General features: G+C 40.8%; 1 protein-coding gene across 4 annotated transcripts in view; it reads right to left on the bottom strand.

Annotated features, from left to right (window-relative positions):
• Cpne1 (copine 1) overlaps positions 1–12,071 on the bottom strand; it is a 41,648-nt gene extending 29,577 nt beyond the window's left edge. The window contains exons 1-2 of one of the 4 annotated variants that reach the window (XM_087911075.1): positions 11,913–12,003; positions 4,439–4,488 (exon numbers count right to left, since the gene is read on the bottom strand). The gene's annotated coding sequence lies outside the window, so the exon portion shown is untranslated. Of the gene's footprint in view, positions 1–4,438; positions 4,521–11,912 lie in introns of all 4 variants that reach the window. The other 3 variants (XM_087911073.1, XM_087911076.1, XM_087911074.1) reach the window with 3 other exon arrangements.
• Positions 12,072–13,708: the final 1,637 nt, after the last annotated feature.

Raw genomic sequence — 13,708 nt, 5'->3', positions numbered from 1 at the left:
TCCCCAGGAGATGAATTAAGGGAGAGAATCAACTTAGACACACACACAAGTAAATAATTGTAAAATAATAATAATAATAAGGTTCAGCTGGAGAAATGGATCAGAAGTTAAGCATGCTCACTGCTCCTGCAGAGAAACTGAGGCCCAGCACCCTCACAGTAGCTCATAACCACCTCTAACTCGGTTTCAGGAGATCTGATGCTTGCTTCTGTCCTCCATGAGCACCAGGAACATGCGGTACACATAACAAAATATTCATATACATAAAATAATTCTTTAATAATAGTAATAGGGCAGCACTTGGGAGGCAGAGGCAGACAAGTTTGGCTATGGTGGCCTATACTTTTAATCCCAGCATCCAGAAGTCAGAGGCAAGCAGATAATCTGTAAATCTGAGGTCTACAGTGAGTTCCAGGACAGGTAGAGCTAAATGGTGAGATACTGTAGCAAAAAAAAAAAAAGTGTAGCAACAATATGAGCTGGAAATGTAGCTTAGTTGGTAAAGTGCTTGGCATCCATGAGGATTTTGGTTCAATCCCATCACCCCATTAACTGGGTACTGAGTATGGAGGCATATACCTGCAGTCCTAGCATGGGAGAGTTGGTCATAAGAGGATCAGTTTAAATTCATACTTGACTACTTGGTTACACAGCCAATTTAAGGTCAGCCTGAGCAATATGAAACCGCTTCAAAATAATAAGGGGACTGGAGAGATGGTTCAGTGATTAAGATCACTTGTTCCTACAAAGGACCCATGCTTAATTCCCAGCATCTATATAGTATAGTAGCTCACAAACACATAGTTCAGGGGTTTCAACTCTTTCTTCTGGCTTTGCCAGGTACATACACATACACATAGGCAACCATTCGTACACATGAAATAAAAATAAAATTTTAAAATAGGGGTAGAAAGATAGCTGAGGGGCTAGAGAGATGACTCAGAGGTTAAGAGCATTGCCTGCTCTTCCAAAGGTCCTGAGTTCAATTCCCAGCAACCACATGGTGGCTCACAATCATCTGTAATGGGGTCTGGTGCCCTCTTCTTGGCCGCAGGCATACACACAGACAGAATATTGTATACATAATAAACAAATAAATAAATAAATAAATAAATAAATTTTTCTTAAAAAAAAAAAGATAGCTGAGCAGAGCTTAAACTGCTCTTCTAAGGAACCAGAGTTCAGGTCCAAGGAGGCATACAGCTGCTTTTTAACTTCAGCCCCAGGGGATCTCATTCATCTGGCTTGTACAAGTATCTGCACTCATGTGTACAAAGCCAAAGACATACATAATTTAAATCTTTTTTAAAAAATTTATCTAAATAATTTTTAAAAGTTCCACCCAAGTTTGAATCTGGTTTCAAGATTTTCAAATATTTATTTGGTGTAGGAGGTTCTTCTGTCTATGTGTTGCTTTCACTGCCTTGGCCTTTTGATAGGGCAGCACTTAGGTAGGCAGAGTAGACAGAACTGAATACTGGGAAGGACAGTGAGCTGCCATGAAGCTCCTGCCTGAGACTGACCCTGGTTAGAATCTTTCCTGGTAAGCCATGATCCCGGGGTGTTATACAGATTATTAGAAATGGGTTGATTCAAGATGTGAGAGTTAGCCAATAAGAGGCTAAAACTAATGGGTCAGGCAGTGTTTAAAGGAATACAGTTTCTGTGTGATTATTTCGGGTGTAAGCTAGCAGTGGGGCCTAGTACCAAAAGCAGGCCCTCTTTCCATTCAACATTTATTGACTGATTGTTCCTGTTGCCATTGTGGTACCTGGTAGCATTAGCAATTCAATATTTTGGTTTTTTAATTTTGTTTCATTTTTCAAGACAGGGTTTCTCTCCTGGAACTCACTCTGTAGACCAGGCTGGCCTCAAACTCACAGAGACCTGCATGCCTCTGCCTCTAGAATGTTGGGATTAAAGGTGTGTGCCACTACCGCCTGGTTGCATTTCAGTTTTACTGTTTTCTACTTTAGTAAAAGGATGGGAATCAAAATTAGGGGATTAGAAAAATGATAATTTAAAACTAATATGATCAATCATGTTTTAAACATAATCCTATTAAACTGGTTCTGAGGCCTCAGGCAAATTTTAATTGTATGAGATCTGGTTTAATTACTTCTCATGTAAGAACATTAGAAAGGACAAGGTTGACTGCTATAAATTCTAAGGCTTATGCAAACCAATGGAAGCAATTTGTCAATGTACAAACCCTAATTTAGTGTAATAAAGTCTAATTGAATCACAATATTATAATTACTATAAAAAATAGAAATATATTCTTTGGTTTTGATAGTTGAGGTTTTTTTCCTATTTGTTTCTATACACACCCACACACCCACACCTACACCCACACACACTCACTTATTCACTCACTTCCTATCCTCTCTGTTTATTTTGAGACATGATCTTAATAGGTAGCCTCAGAAAACCTGGAACTTCCTAAGGAGACCAAGCTGTCCTCCATCTCACAGAGATCCACCTGCCTCTGCCTCCTAGGTGCTGTGATCAAAAGGTATACCATCATTACTGGTTATATGTTCTATTTTAAAACTTTTTGAACAACCAAAACCAAAAAAGTCCACCTCACTGTTTACTATATCTGAAGAGATTTCAAAACTCAAACAAACAATCAAACGGGATATTGAGAATCACATTCTATTATAGACAATTAAGAGTCACTGGCCTTTGCATCTTAGGACACAAGTAGAACAATGAAATAATGACAAATTCTGCCTGTTAACATTCTTACTGGTTTGTCTGGTCTCTCGTCTCTTTGACTACGCAAGTATGACTTCCTTTTCTGAGAGAGGGTCTCTTACACTGGTTGTATAAACAAACGGCCCTCAATTTCTGGATCCTCCTACCTTCATCTCCTCAGTGCTGGGATGTACTACCTAATACCCAGTTTATGTGATACTGGAAATTTAACCAAGTTGTGCTTGCTAAGCAAATACTTCACCAACTGACTTATTCCCCTAGTTCTCACACAATTATACAAAGATAAAAAGCAATCTTCAAATTTAATCAAGAATGAAAGACTAGCAAAGAGAGAATATTCTATAAGACTATCATAAAGCACTGAAAACGGGTGGGTGAGTAAAGCTTTTCATATATGGACTTCAAGAGTTAACAAGAGGGCTGGTAAGACGGCTCAGGTACAAAGAGACAACTGACTCTGGCAAGCTGTCCTATGACTTTCACATGTGTCACTGCGAGCACACGCAAGCACACACACACACAACTAAAAAAGAAATAAATATCACAAATAGACTTTCTCGATTATCTATTTAGTAGGCAATATGAAAGTTTATCAGATCATTTCCAAATAACTGAGTCAAGTTCACATTTCTTACTGAGTATGAAATATTTAAGTGCAAATTGTGATGGGACTCTGTTTAATTTTTTAAAAAAAGTTCCATCACTTTCTATAGAGAAAACTTCATACAGAAGTCAAGTATTCAAAACCTGAGAAGCAGATACTTCTAAGTACTGAGCAGATACTTCTAAGATACTTCTTAGATACTTCTAAGATACTGAAGCAGATACTAAGTACTGAGAAGCAGTTTGCAATTAAAGAATAAGATGAGGGGGCTGGAGAGATGGCTCAGAGGTTAAGAGCATTGCCTGCTCTTCCAAAGGTCCTGAGTTCAATTCCCAGCAACCACATGGTGGCTCACAACCATCTGTAATGGGGTCTGGTGCCCTCTTCTAGACTGAGGCATACACAAAGACAGAATATTGTATACAAAATAAATAAATAAATAAAAAATAAGATGAGAACTTGAAAGAGTCCCAAGAACACAGATTAATCACAAGTCTAAATGACATTCACAGTAAATTTCTAAACCATATTAAGAGATTAATTAAGTCTTCAGTACAATGCATCCACAAAAACATTTCAATTATTAATAACCTGCACAAAATTGCCAGCTGGAAAAGGGCTGGAGAATCAAACCAAGCAGAGTACAAGACTTGCTCCTAAAGCTATCTGACAAGAAACATTGTGAGGTTTTGAAAAGCATGAAGTGGCATCTGTTACTCTGCTACTAAGTATCTGCACAACAGGAAACCTTAACCTGAACTTGAGTCTAGCTTGTTCCCTTCAACAAAAAGTTAAATTCAATTGCTAAGGTTTAAAATTCATACTCTGTAAACTATCACCTAACATCTATTCCTGTATTTCTAGGGAATATTAATAACCATACCAAGGAGCACTGTATTTACCATCCATCTGTAATGCTACAGGGGAGGGCGCAAAGCTTACTGTCTAGACTCTCAGAGGAAGCAAACACTCATTCCACCCTCTCCCCCAGATATGCTTCTAACACACACATACACACACAAGCACACAGGTTACTACATCTACTTTCGTATTTCTTAATACGATATCTCATTTTATTTTGTATAAAAATAAGCCTATTCAAAAATCTCTTACCTTGTAAAACAAGAGATGTATTTTCTTAAGAAGTAGAGGCCAAGTCAATCCTGTGGGCAACCAATTAAAACCAACTTTTAGACTGCAATAGAGAATAAATGGAGGCAAAAATCAATGCAGGAAACAAAACACGCACAGGCCACACTGAACTGTACATTATGAAGGAGAGTAAGTATGAAACCAGTGGAGTACTGCATAAGAATGTACAGTTTTTTGGTTTTTTTTTTTTTAAGGAAAGAGATACCAAAGTCCCACACATTTTTAACTTGATACTGCTTTCAAGTCTGAGAACCATTCTATCAAGACTATGCCATCAGGTATTTATATAAAAAATATGCCATATAGCCAAAAAAATAAATATAAAAATAGTACTAAAGCTCAGCTTCTAATGGTAATTGCTTTTTATTACTTAATGTTTATAATTCAGAAAATTCCATATATGTTCAACCTCAACTTATTTTCTTAAGTTTTCATCAAACATCTGATGAAAAAGCACAAATTTACACAGAGCAATTTCTGGACAAACTGTCATCAGGTCGGGGATACTCACAGAAGCCACTGCAATTACTCTTTCAAATATATTACCCTTGCATCAAAATATCACAGATCACAATACAACTGAAATACAAGTTCTGTCTCTTGAGCATTGATTCCACTATATTCAACACACGCGCTTTCTTTCAACATAATTCCAAAAACCCTTGTTTAAAAAATTGTCTAAAGCATATCTGTAACCTTAGCACAAGGAGGCAGGACTAAAACACTACTAAGCCTGAGACTAACCTGGGCTACATACTGAGTTCTAAGTGCAACCTAAGCCTACAGCAACTCTGTCTCAAAAATATTTCTCCAGCTAATGTCATAGTACATAATAATACAATAATACTTTAAAAAGCACAGACAGGGTAGAAGGGTACTTATCTTTCAGAATAATTTCTTCCAAACTATAGTGAAGCTACTAACAATTCACAAGCAATACAGACAACCGACTGTATTCTTTTAATTCAATGTTTTTATGTGTATGGCTGTACTTATGTATTTATGTCTGTGCACCATGTGCACGCCTGGCACCTAGAGGCCAGAAGAGGGCTTCAGGTTCCGAGACTGGTGCTACACACAGCTGTAAGCCGCTACTGGGGTGCTGGAAATCAAACCCAGATCCTCTAGAAGAGCAGCCAGTGCTGAGCCCTCTCTTCAGCCCCCTAATTATATTTAAAAGATCATTTTAAAATATATTTTTAATTAACCTTTTTTGGAGGGGAGAGGGTGAAAGCAGTCCTCAACTGAAGAAAACCTAATATATTTTAGGCAAGCCCTCTACCACTGAGCTCTATCCTCAGTTCAACATTTTATTTCAAATTTCTCAATTTACTGTATGTAAGTATGCATGTAATGTGTGTGCACATCTGTGCATGCCACAGAATGCATGTGAAAATTACACAACTCTGAAAATTGGTTCTCACCTTCTACAATGTGGGTCCCAGGGCTGGAACTCAGATCATCAGGCTTGGAAATAAGTTGAGTCACCTTATCAGCCCTATTATTTTATTTTACTTTTTAAATCAGGCTGGTGATGCTTTTGGCTCAAATATACGAGTTGTTCATTTTGTTTGGGGGACAAGTCTCAGGTACTTCAACCTAGTCTCAAAACTCACTAAGTAGCTGATTCTCCTGTCTCCACTCAAGTGGCTAGATTACAGGTATGTGCCACCAAGACTCACTGAAAGTTTGTTTTGGGGAAAGGTCTCACACTGTAGCCCATGCTGGAATTATAAAGCATGTATACCATTTTTTAAACTAGTGATAAAAATCTGCTGGGCGGTGGAGGTCCATGCCTTGAATCCCAGCACTTGAGAGGCAGAGGCAAGTGGATCTCCTGGTTTGAAGCCAGCCCGGTCTACAGAGTAAGTTAGTTTCCAGGACAGCCAGGGCTACACAGAGAAACTCTGTCTGGGGGGTGTCAGAAGAAGATCTTGGTTTTCAGTACTTGCCTTCCACCTTGAGAAATGGCTTTTTTTTTTTTCCAGCGGCAATACTTTAGGCTAGCTGGTCCGTGAACTTCCCAGGACTGTCTCTACCACCCATCTCCCCATAGGAGCACTGCAGTGACAGATGTCACTATCTCTTTTCTCTTTACATGAACTCTAGGATCCTCATGCTTCCAGATTTATACACTAAACCAGTTTCAAACAGCCATCTTTAACTTCAGAGAATAAAAGAAAACCCTACCCACTCTCTCATACTAAGATTACCAACAAAACTACTTATCTGAATGATACTGCTAAATTATTTGAGATCAAGCAAGCCACAGCAGTAATTTTTATCACCAAAAAATAAAACAAAAAAAATTTTTTTGGGGGGGGGTTGGAAACAGGGTTCCTCTGCATAGCTGTGGAGCCTGTCCTGAGTTCAAAACCAGCATAGACTGCATAGGGAATTCAAGCCCAGTCACGATATAATGAGAATCCTGTCTCAAAAAAAAAAAAAAAAGAAAGAAAGAAAGAAAGAAAGAAAGAAAAAAGAAAAAAGAAAAAAGAAAAGAAAGAAAGAAAATAGGAACAAAACAGAAGGTATGGGCCTGGGGCATATCTTCCACATAGTAGGGAACTGAGGTTCCTAATGGTTTTTTTTTTCCCCTTTTCAGACACAAGACATCACATGTCTACCCATAGAAGGATAAATTTAGGTCAGCCGGTTACGCCCAAAGGGAACGCCCTATATCTACAAGGTTCCAAGAATTTAAGAAGGAAAATTCTTATTACATCAAGAAATGTTGAAAACCCATCTGATCTCAGCAAATGTGTAGTTCAATTTGTGTAATCCAAGTACCACACTATCGGATGCATCCCTATACCAAGGAGAATTATACATATTGGGGCTTTTGGGTTTTTTTTAAATATTTATTTATTTATTATTTATAAAATATTCTGTCTGGATGTGTGCCTGCAGGCCAGAAGAGGGCACCAGACCTCATTACAGATGGTTGTGAGCCACCATGTGGTTGCCGGGAATTGAACTCAGGACCTTTGGAAGAGCAGGCAATGTTCTTAACTGCTGAGTCATCTCTCCAGCCCCCCCCCCCCCCCCCCCCCCGCTTTTGGTTTTTTTAAGTCCTGGAACTCACTTTTATAGACCAGGCTGCTTTCAAATGCACATAGCTCCACTTGCCTCTGCCTCCTGAGTGCTGGGATGAAAGGTGTGTGCCACACCACCCACACATCAGGGCTAAATAACAAACTACAGAACCTTTTTTATCACAGCTTGTCCTTCACAAGTAAGGCAAATGGAAACTGAAAACTGCGGCACTTTTATTTCAACTCCTCACTTTGTAAAGACCAGTTATTTTTATCAGTTCAAAAAACTATCTCTATTATTTTATGTGTATAAACATACCTACATCACATACACAAAATACTGGCGGAGGCCAGAAGAGGGAGCCATATCCTCTGGAACTGGTGGTACATAAGGCTCTGGGCTATCATTTAAGTTCTGGGAATTGACCCTGGTCTTCTGGAAGAATACATATATATAAAAACTGCTAAACAATCTCTCTAGCCCCAAGACCACAAACAACAGAGGTAGAGGTAGCACTGTTTTCTAAGAGTCTGCTTACTCCTATGTGCTAAAATGAATTGAACATAAGATACGAAAACTTAAAAAAAAAATCTATCCCACTCACCTGAAGCTCTGGTAAACTTTGAAAGCACATGAGTAAAAAAAAATTATGAAAAAAAAAGTATTAGACCATATGTGGCGGTATGTGCCTTTGATCCCAAAGCTCCCAGATACAGTCAGGTGGATGTCCAGAGTTCGAAGCCAGCCTTGTCTATAGAAGAAGTTCCAGGACAGCCAGGGCCACACAGTGTGACCCTGTCTCAAAAATAGGTATCGTAGCTAGACAATGTGCATATGCAATGACAGCACTTAGGAGGTGGAAGGAAAAGAATGAGAGTTTGAGGTTGGTCTGGACTACACAGAGAGACTCATAAACATACACATTTTTATATACATATAAAGTATAGGGACAGGCAAAAAGAAAACTAACCCCAGTTTGCCAATGATTCGTTGACATAGTTTAAAAGACTAAACAACCTTTTTTAGTGTATTTTTCACTTCATTTCCTAACAGATGTTGCTTCAATACAACAGATATAAGATACAAACATAAATTATAAGCATTTGCATATTATGACTAGATAAACCTTTTTTTTGGTTTTTTCTAGAAAGGTTTCTCTATAGCTTTGGTGCCTGTCCTGGAACTAGCTCGTGTAGACCGGGCTGGCCTCAAACTCACAGAGATCCACCTGCTTTTGCCTCCCAAGCGCTGGGATTAAAGGTATGTGCCATTACTGCCCAGCTTGACGAAATAAACTTTATTTACCAACCATGCCAATTATTTGAAACTTCATGGTAAAATGTCCATCAACAAACCTTTCCATTGCTAAGATATAACCTAAAAGTTTATAAAGGTATAAACTAAAACCACAGCTTGTCCACTCTTCATCAGACATCAATCTTTACAGGAATCAGGGTAAAGCAGAGCTACATACTTAAGATCCAAAAGAAAGAAAATCCCAATAACCCCTGAAATAGTCACCTCAGAGACCAGCAACAAAGTTTCTATTACAACAGGCACAATGTTTTCAGCAGTGTAATCGCATCATAGACACCACCAAACCACACTTCATCCCCTAGAGTTTGTCCCCATCACCAAATAAAACACATTGTAGATCCTGTGACCATTTTTATTAATACAATCTTCTGACACTGATAAAAACATATGATACTAAATTTTCACATTAACTTCCTATTTAGTACTCAGAGGCAGTAAATCAAGACATTTGAAATAAGATGCCCCTCCTGCCAAAAAGATTTTAATATTGTTATTATTGATTCCAACAAAAAAGTCCTTTTTAATTCATTTATACTTCAAAACAAAAAATACTGTTTCTAGCCTAACTAACCACATCTACTTTCACTGTGACTTTAAACTTAAAACTCAGCAAAGCAAAGGGTACATAGGTGGTTGGTAGTGAAACCGCTAGAACTACAAGTGAAATTCTATTTTCTGTGTAGTCTCTAACCAAAGACTTTAAGCAAGCATTCATTTTTATAAGTTTTATTAATTAAGAATAAATATATAGACTAGGGCTGGTGAGACTGAATAGGCTGCTTTTCCAGAGGACATACGTTCAATCCCAGCAACCATCTATAACTCCAGTTCCATGAGATCTGACACCAGCTCTTATAGCCTCTGAGTTCAGCAGGCATGAACATGAAATGTAAGACATACATGTAGGCAAAACACCCATACAATAAAAAACTAAAAGTAAGCTATGAGTTAGATTTTAAATTGGACACTGCATTTTTAGGGAGAGATTTCTAAAAGTATACATTGCGCAATCAATTACTAACAACATTCTCAGAAGAAATCATTTATTCAAACTAAATATTGCCAGCCAATTACTATCCCAGTGACTCCAGACGCTTAATAGTTCAATGTCAGCCTAAGTTACCTAACAAGATTCTATCTCCAATGAGGAACAAACAAAAAACAATCAAACTTCCACAAATCAAACAGTGGCGTGACTTTCTGCAAACCGGAGTAAGACTATATTAATGCTGGCACTGGATTCTAGTATCTGACCCGCGGTATAAAGCACAAGTATAAAAATGAAGTTTTATACCTAAAAACAGTATCAAGAAGTCCAAAACTTTCAATATGCAGTCGATCAAAACATTCAACATGTCACAAAAGAGTAAAAGAAGCCTACAGTGTATTGCTAAAAGCCTAGAACAATAACCAGTGGTTTCTAAAGCATCACATATTCACCTGACAGATTTAAACATAAAAGTGAAATTATACATTCCAACCCAGAGTGACCAACATTTAATCAAGCATAAAATGATATAAAAATGCAACACATTTTGATAAACTACCCAATACACACTAAGCCTTGTGAACTCACCTAAACACAAACATTTCCTTCAAAAATTGCATCAAGTTATGTGAACAGTTCTTCCAACTTTTAGTATCCTTAGAAAAATGTCCAGACACAATCACTTTCCACCAAATCCAAGTCTCCATCTCGACAAAAGTTACAAATTTCAAATACAAGTACATCAGTTTTATATTTCTATTAATTTTAATAAAATTTTTGTAGAACTTTTTCCAACTGCAAATGCTCTTTAACAGTTGCAGTATACGCTGGTTACCAAGGTCCCGAACAACTTTTATTTTTTAAGACTGAGGTTCACCAAAAATTACATTTGACACTTATCCAAGAAGCCTGAAGAAAATCCACTCAATCTCTTCCTTCAGTTACCATCCTAGTTTTTCCCGCCAGGTTATGAAGACTGGCATCAACTTAATCTTAAAGACCATCAGACGATTCCTGCCAACTGCACACACAGACATCTGCGAATCTAGGCGTCAAGAAGGCTTTAGGACCCAGAATGCTGCAACACAGCCTGCAATTCTCTACAAACACTTTCTACCAGAATGAATTAATCATTTGCACTGAATTAACCCTGAGTAGACCACACGGGAGTCCTTCAAACTTTTCACTATAAAATACACACACGAGCCCACTCGCTTACCAACGGGCAGCCAAACCCGCTACCTTACTCTATCCCTCCCCCATTACTAAACTGCAGCTCCTAAAAGGCCTTCCCCCACCTATTTCACGCGGCTGCAAACTAGCGCCACCAACCTTCAGACAGCTAAGGCAGCCACCCTCCTCCCTGAGGCTCCTCCCCAAAGGTGCAGGGAAGGTGCAGCAGGTAACAGCCCCTTCCCTATTTGGGGACCAAGGACCTGCCATGCTTGCTACAATTCTCATGACTTCCCCACCTCCTCCTTAGCTACAGGGCGGCTCCAGAATTCCCTACACTCCCTAGGAGGCCCCTCCTCAGCGCTGGACGTAGGAAGCACTGCAAGCCCCTGCACCCTCAAGTCCTGAAGGTGACTGGTTCCCGGTCTTCCAGGAAAGGTTCTCCACTAGGTGACCCTAACGTAGTCGCCTTTTGCTGGCCAGAGGCCGCTGGAACCTCTTTACTTCGGGGCAGAGGTGCGAGTTAAAACCTCGGTCCCGTTTGAAGCCCAGGAAACCTTCTCCATCCTGCGTGCAGGCGTTTTCATCGCAAACCCCCCCCCCTTCCCGGCCACCTCGCCCGGGTAGTAGGTCGCAGGCCGCGGGGTCATCAAAGGCTGGCCGATTGCCCTCTCAAGACCACCGGGGCGTCCCCACTACCGCCTCGTCCCCAAATCGGTACGCCGGCTCCACCTCTCGCATCCTCGGAGGCCGCAGAATATGAGCCGCACCCCAGGACCCCCGCAGCCTCGGAGCGACCCCTTTGTGTAGGTCGCTCGCGGCCGCGGGCTCCGAGGCCTGGGAAGGCCCCGCCCCGGGGCACCAAGGAGGCGGCTCGAGCCCCGCACAGCCCCGCCCGTTCCGGGGCTGCGGGAGTCTTACCGGGGAGAGCTTGCGCGGCACCAGAACCCAGACCCGAGTTACCCCCCGTGCGAGTGCCTCAGCCCCGCGGCCGATAGCCCCAGCCCGAACGGCTTCCCGGAGCCCACTGCAGCCAAGCACCTCCGATGCCGCCTCACAAAATGGCCGCCCGCCCGCTCGGCCGCTCCGCGTTCCAGGAGGGGGCGGGGCGCCGCCGACGTCACGGTGGGAGACGCAGGCGCGCTGATGTTGGGGGGGGGGGGGTAGAGGAAACCTCGGACGCTGCAGGTTGTTGTGGTGAAGGGGGTCTTTTAATCTCTGGTGGTGGCGTTTGCTCTCTAGCCAGGTTCTTTGCAGGGCTTTGTGGAGACTGCCTTAGTTCTTTGAGCATTGTGAAAGGAGCGGAACAGTGCCTACATTGCAGAACTGTCTTGGATTAAACGGACCAGAATTGTAACTTTGATTAGGAACTCTGCCGACAAAAGCTTGATTTTTTTTTTTTAACTATTAAAAATATTAGGCCTTGGGACAGGAGAGAAGGCCCAGTGGTTAAGAGCGCTGTTATTACTCTTTCAGAGGACTTGAGTTTGATGAGCCCCATTGGGAAGCTCACAACCACCTATAACTCCAGGCACAGAAGATCTGAGGCCTTCCTCTGGACTCCAGGGCTCCTGCACTCGTGTGCACATGCCTTCACACACAGACATTAACAAAAATAAAATAAATCTAAAAAGAAGTTAAAAAATTATTTCAAGGGCTGGAGAGATGGCTCAATGGTTAAGAACACTGGCTGCTCTTCCAGAGGTTTTGAGTTCAATTCCCAGCAACCACATGGTGGCTCACAACCATCCTTAATGAGATCTGGTGCCCTCTTTTAGCCTGCAGGAATACATGCAAACACAACACTGTATACATAATTAAATAAATAAATAAATAAACTTTTAAAAAATTATTTCAACCGCCAAGCGTGGTAACGCACTTTCCGAATCACAGCACTTAGAAGACAGAGGCAGGATCACTATGAGTTTAAGGCCAGCATGATCTATAAAGAGTACCAGGACAGCCAGGGCTATTACACAGAAAAACCCTTTCTCAAAAAACAAAAACAAAAAAATATTGCGAATTTTTTTTTTACTATGGTGGTTCAGATTTCCAGTATTTGATTATGCAGGTAGTCCTGAGCTGCCCCAGACCCTGTCTCAAGAATATATATAAGGCTAGGTGTGGTGGCTCATGCCCTTAATCACAGCACATCAGAGGCAGAGGCAGGCAGGTGTCTGTAAATTCAATGCCACCCTAATCTACAAAGGGAGTGCCAGGGCTATGTATTAAGATTTTTCTGGCCAGGCGGTGGTGACACACGCCTTTATTTATTTATTTATTTATTTTGGCACACACCTTTAATCCCAGCACTCGGGAAGCAGAGGCAGACAGATCTCTATGAATTTGAGGCCAGCCTGGTCTACAAGAACTAGTTCCAGGATAGGCTCCAAAGCTATAGAGAAACCCTGTCTGGGAAAACAAACAAACAAAAAAACCAAAAAGAAAGAAAGAAAGAAAGAAAGAAAGAAAGAAAGAAAGAAGGAAAGAATTTTCTGAGCAGAACAATGGTGGCTCACATCTTCAATCCCAGCACATCGGAGGCAGAGGTAGGCAGATCTCTGTAAATTTGATGCCACCCTAGTCTACAAAGGGTGTGCCAGAACTATACAGTAAAATTTTTCCAACCTGGGTGGTGGTGGTACAGTTCTTTAGTCCCAGCACTTGGGAGGCAGAGGCAGGTGGATCTCAGTGAGTTTGAGGCCAGCCTGGTCTAC

This window comes from Myodes glareolus, chromosome 10 (genome assembly GCF_982192425.1).
Source record: "Myodes glareolus chromosome 10, mMyoGla1.1, whole genome shotgun sequence".
Classification (NCBI taxonomy): Eukaryota; Metazoa; Chordata; class Mammalia; order Rodentia; family Cricetidae; genus Myodes; species Myodes glareolus.
Note: the sequence above shows the minus strand (reverse complement) of the source record. Positions and strands in the feature narration are given on the sequence as shown.